The sequence below is a fragment of the Petromyzon marinus genome, unplaced genomic scaffold (assembly GCF_048934315.1).
Source record: "Petromyzon marinus isolate PM22_M1 ecotype Great Lakes invasive population unplaced genomic scaffold, UKy_Petmar_22M1.pri1.0 PM_Scaffold_1, whole genome shotgun sequence".
Taxonomy (NCBI): Eukaryota; Metazoa; Chordata; class Hyperoartia; order Petromyzontiformes; family Petromyzontidae; genus Petromyzon; species Petromyzon marinus.
The window spans coordinates 2651903-2658040 of NW_027423057.1; the positions used below are offsets into that span (position 1 = coordinate 2651903).

The window sequence follows — 6138 nt, forward strand, 5'->3', positions numbered from 1 at the left end:
GTTCACATAATCGTCACTGGTGTTGGCCATGAACGGGAATCGAACTCGGGTCGCCGCTTTCGAAGGCTAATCGCTACACTACTGCTCCCCACACATTCACTTTCATACACATAGACACGTGCGCGTGCACACACACACTTATAGGCATACACTTGCTCCAAGCGCCATCCTGAATTATTACATGTCGCGGAGGATTGCTCCACTGAACAAAATAGTGACGCGGTTCAATTTTCAAGTGCAAGTTCGCGTTTAAAGTCAATGTTATAAAATATATATTTGATGGAAGCAGGTTCGTAAGTGCAGGTGTTTGTAAGTTGAGGACTGCCTATATATACACTTATTTTTCACACAGATGTGTATATGCGCACTGGGTTACTGAGCATCCTCTGTTTAGGGACTGTACCACATTACAATCCACCATCCCACCTCTAGTAAAAGTACCTACTACTACTAGAACATCTGCTCCCCTCTGCTACGTGCATCTCCATCCCCTCCCTATTTTTGGTTGGGAGGCAATTATAATCGGACATTTTAAAGTAGCTTTTGGGTTAATTAATCCATATATCTGGGCTTTTATAGGTGTTATCTTGGGTTGTATGGATGGTGGTCACCCATCCAAGTACCATAAAAGTTCAACCCTGCTTTTCTTCCAAGATCTTATAATATTGGGTGCATTCCGGGTCATTTGGTCATAGGTGGTGTGGTGTATGGACATCTGTGAAAAAGAGTTTCATAGCTTATCAGATTCCTTCATTTAAAATAAAGATACTGGTTCTGTATGTGTTTGTTGGATTTGTATGTTCTTTAACAACTGCACGCAGTCGTTAAAATGCTTAGCCATGTCCTTCTGCTGCCGTTTGTCCGTGGCCCATGCAGCTCATCGAAAAGAATGAGCACCTGGGATCCCTGCAGGCGGGGATTTTGGGTTACCAGCGTGTGGTGGCAGAGCTGCACGCTGAGCTGGCGCCATGCCAAGAAAACCTGCAGAGCATTCACTTTCAGCTCCAGGATCTGCAAGTGCTGCACCAGCAGAGTGAGGCGAAGGTGAGCAAGTGCTGTTAGCGAGCACCTATGAAGTCCGGCATGGCACAAACGCAGATATATACAGTAATACCATTATTTACGCCGTCCCGTTGTACGTACTTTCACTATTAACGTACTCAAGTCATTGATAGCCAATCGCATGTTATGTACTGTGGTACCTTGCCATAGCGTACTTGAGATTTACGAACTTTACTATAAAGACCCAAATAGTTTACGCTGGATGGCGACAGTAAGGCACCAGATGACGCCCAAGCGTTTGCATCTCTGACTACAGTAGTCACTTTCATGTGTACATGTGTAGTGACTAACTCAGAGACAGTAAGACTTTTAGGCGCTTCTTTTATTTAACGAGCACCATTGGGATAATACAGACACCCTACGTGGGTACACACTATTACCGTTGCTGGCCTATACAAAACACTAACCATCTAACACTGACAGCACTGAACGGAGACAGCGAACACCTATCTAGCAGCGTAATATCGAGTGAAGACGGCAGCGACGATGGCGACAAGACGACAGCGACGAGACGACAACGACGATGACGAGATGGTGACGACGACTATCTTATATATACGAACAGCACGACGAGGATCCCACTTCCAGCAACAGCCACAAGGTCCCTCACAGGGGCCCTTCTTATACTCTCAGCGTGGCCTCGCTCCGCCACGGCCACGCCCCCTCTCTGGAACCTACTAGCGGGTTCCCGATGGCCCCCCCTCTGTGACCTTTCCCCTAGATGTCCCCCTCTCGTGTCTATCGTGGCCTGCTGACGTGGGTACTACCATACACCGCAGTTACCCTTTTTTACCAGCAGCCAGCGCTATGCCACTACACATACTCTATCAATATTTTTTCCCCACATACCGGATTTATGGTGAATATTTTTCAAGTGTAAACTAATTTTACATGATAAACAACGAATAATACACACAGTATAATAGACAAATATATCAATAATATGGCAGTCCTCGACTTACGAACGCATTTAGTTCCTGAGGCCCATTCATAAGTCGGAACGGTTCGTAAGTCGGAATACAATAATGTGCGATATTTAAATTCCCATATTGTCAGTGTTATAAAATGTGTTAAGGTTCAACAAAAGAGTTAAACTCGTAAATAAGAAATCATGTACATTTGCATTAACACTAAAAATATAGTGTATCGTAAGTAATACATAAAATGTAGTAAAAATATATTTTTTTCACTCACCGCTTTTAAATCACAAGCGTGCTCACCGCTACACTTCCGATCCGCACAAAGATCCACCGTGTAGCTGTAATAGGCTGTTGGGGCACGTGCTGTTAGCGATAGCCTATGAAAGCCAGCACGGCATGCGAGGGGTTGTGTGCCAGCACCACACCCAGCTGCATTTGTGTCCCGAGTGGTGATGTTTATAAAGCGCGCTAGGTGCTCATTTGAGGCCGAGTTGACCTACGGGAGGCCCAGGAATGGTTCAGATAATTGTCACTGGTGTTGGCCGTGAGTTGGAATTGAACTTGGGTCGGTGGGTTTGTAGCGCAGCGCGTGAACTGCAACACTACCGCTCCCCACACAATCACTTTCACATATACGCACATGTGCGCGTGCACGAGGCTGACTCATGACATCTTGTGGAGGATCGCAGCACTGAACAAAATAGTTCTGTGGTTCAGTTTGGAAGTGCAAGTTCGCGTTTTAAAGTCAATGGTATCCAAAAATTAATACATTTCATAGAAACAGATTCGGAACTCGGGTATCCGTAAGTCGGGTCTCCGTAAGTATGGTGTTCCTAAGTCGAGGACTGTATGTATACACTTATTTTTCACACTGATGGTTGTACAGAATGGATGCGCACTAGGTTACTGAGCATTCTCTGTTTAAGGACTGTACCACGTTACGATCCACCATCCCACCTCTAGTAGAAGTACCTACGACTACTAGACCATCTGCTCCCCTCTGCTACATGCATCTCCATCCCCTCCCTCTTTTTGGTTGGGAAGCGATCTTAATCTATTATTTTAATCCAGATTTTGAGTTAATTAATTCCTAAAAAATGTTTAACATAAAACTTTCGTGACTGCAGGAATTCATATTCTTGATTCTTTCGGTAAAGTCACGTACTTTTTTTTAATAATATAAAAAAACCCCACGACGTTTCGATTGCAACACAAGCGGTCTTCATCATGCTTTTATAGGCGTTATCTTGGTTTGTATTGATGGTGGTTGCCCATCCAAGCATTTGAAGTTCAACCATGCTTTTCTTCCAAGATCTGAGATGATTGGATGCATTTCGGTTTATTCGGTCAAAGGTGGTCTATGGACATCTGTGTAAAAGAGCTTCGTAGGTCATTACATTACTCAATTATAAATAAAGATCCTGGTTGTGTGTGTTATTATACCTGTATGTTCTGCAATAACTTCACGCAGTCGTTAAAATGCTTTCCTGTGTCCCTCTGCCGCCATTTGCCCGTGGCCCACGCAGCTCATTGACAGGAATTGGAAACTGGAATCTCTGCAGGCAGAGATTCAGTGGTATCAACGTGTAGTGGCAGAGCTGCACGCTGAGCTGGCGCCCTACCGCGACAACGAGCAGAGTGCACACTCGGAGCAGCAGCATCTGCAGAGCGAGGTGGAGGTGAGTGCACAGCACTCGCGCATCGCACACACACACACACACGTATATAATTTGCGTTTAACGTAAATAATAGATTCATGCACACACGATTCAGTGTATTATGATAATGATGAGCTGGTCTAACCATCACGTTAAGCCGTCATGGTCCCCGTTTACAAATACAGACAATTTCATTATTGCTGGACACAGTGATAATGATGAGAATGATTTAGCACCTTTCTGTACACCGGGGCATCTCAGAGCGCTTTACATCACATCTCATCTCAACACGTGTGAAAGGGCACGCCCAATGACAGATGTCCTGTGGGCACAAGGTGACTCAGCACCTGGTGTGCAATTGGCATTTGTCTGCCAGTAGGGGGTGCTGATTGTTGTGTGTAATCCCAGTTGAGCTGGTAGAAGTACTGAGTTGTGTGTAGTGTCTAATGGGTCAGTATGTCCACAGCTTGTCACGGTTGAGGAAGAAGAGGACATCTCTGGCTGCTCACTGGAGCCCGGCATTCAAGAAGCCTCCCAAGACCTGCCCCCCCAGGCCTCGAACACCCTCTGAGCATCTCACAGCCCCCCACACTTCCAGCACCACCCACCCCCACCAGCACCTCCCCTTCTTTACAAGGCGTCGCGTTTTAATAATAAATATTTGTATCTAATACTATCGCCTCGTCTCAATTCTTTTGAGTGTTTGGGACACGCGAGTGGCTCACATTTATAATGCTAAGGGCTGTCTACATCCACAGTGTGGCTGTTGCGGAGCTTCTAGAAACCAAATGTGAGGCAGAGTTCTGTGTCCCTTGGGTAATGCCAGCCCTCCAAGGGGTTTGCACTGAGTTTGAGTTGGGGGCGACAAGCACAAGGTTGTGGAGGTGGTGATGGTGGTGGAAATTTAGGAGGATGGCAAGGAGGAGATGCCCATCAATAAACTAGTTGGCCACGGTGAAGCCAGCAACCATAGTCGTTCCTACGTCCCCTGATGTGAGCGGCAGTGCTGGAGGGCAGTTCCACGGTCTCAGACGGACGTGGATACTCATTACCATAATCGCACAGTTATCTTACCTTGGGCAAAGTATTTCAACCAAGAGATTCAGATAGAAATCATCTGTGTGAATAATGTAATTTCTAAAGCAATAATTACCTTCTATATTATATCCCATATAAATATATAAAATTAAGATGATGCTGAAATTGTGATGTTTGCCTAATATGTGAAACTGCCCTACATGTAGTGCCAAACACTGACGCTCTGAAACATATTTCTGCAGCAAATCTGTAGCCCTATCCCTAACTCCAAGCCTGAATAGACTATGGAATATATGAAAACTCAATGTCCAATTCACAAATTCGGAGGCATCATCACAGCGATGCACCAACTCTACTTCTTACACAATGATCTGGCTCAACCACCTCAATCCAATATAGTTGTTGCTCTACATAAACGTCGACCATACGAAGAACATGACTCCAACCCCTGTTCGTCCCCTTGTGCTAATTCATTGCTCAAGACAATGCGTTTCCATGTAGTTCTCTCCTCTTCGGGTTTTGAGAGATCCTTCTTCCCATGATGTGTCCCCAGGTTGTGTACGTCACAGATGGCAACTCTTATCCTCGTACATGGACGGTCACGTTGCGTCCCTTGTCTCCTCCCATCACCCATCACTTGCCATCCCTCCCCCCCACCCCAATGTAATCACTCAAAACCAACTGTGATTGACTGCAGCAGTGTTTTTAACATACACCAGTCGTGTTACGGCTATTGGTGTTGTTATCGTTTATTGTAATAAACGCATTGCCTCCAAGAGAAGTCTCGCTCTACGTTCATACCCACAACACAGGCGCAAAATACATTACAGAAGTTATGTTAAGCAGCGGCAAAGTTTGAGTGATAGCTCATCTGACACTAACTCCTCTCACAACGACCAACTTTCCGAATACTCATTCAGTAGTAAGACTCTTAAATTGACGGAGAAAGCTCTCGTCAGAATCCCCTATTTTGATCCACACAATAGGAACAGAGACATACACTCATATCACAACAGTAGAAGTGGAGGCAATGATTAGAGGTCTGAGGAAGTTGGACGAGAAAACAAGTGCTGTAAAGAAGGTTACATGAATATTCTATACCATGGGTAAAGTCGCTACCATACAAGGTTAGGAACTATTTTAAAAAAACTCAGCCTAACAGTGATTACGAAGTTTGGAGAATATTCAACACTGAGGGGTTTAATGCTGCCAAATTTATGACCCAGTGCGTAAACGAGGAGTGTATTACGCAGGTGATGTTGATCAATACCACGAAGGTGACAAAATGTTCAAGATTGTTTTTTTTAATCCTTGAGTTCAGAGATTACAGAAATTGTGGGAATGGTTTTGGACCCAGAGACGGCCTCCTTACACCACATACAGAATAGGGTTCACACGGCATGGCTATATATATATAATTCGGACAAAACACAGGGAGAGAGATAATGCACCCCGCCATC

At 44.9% G+C, this 6138-nt stretch overlaps 1 long non-coding RNA gene across 1 annotated transcript; it reads left to right on the forward strand.

Moving 5' to 3' along the window:
- The first annotated feature begins 3249 nt into the window (after positions 1–3249).
- Positions 3250–4311, forward strand: LOC142922507 (uncharacterized). The gene is made up of 2 exons (XR_012940105.1): positions 3250–3661; positions 4107–4311. It is a non-coding gene; the product is annotated as an uncharacterized LOC142922507 (long non-coding RNA).
- The last annotated feature ends 1827 nt before the right edge of the window (positions 4312–6138 follow it).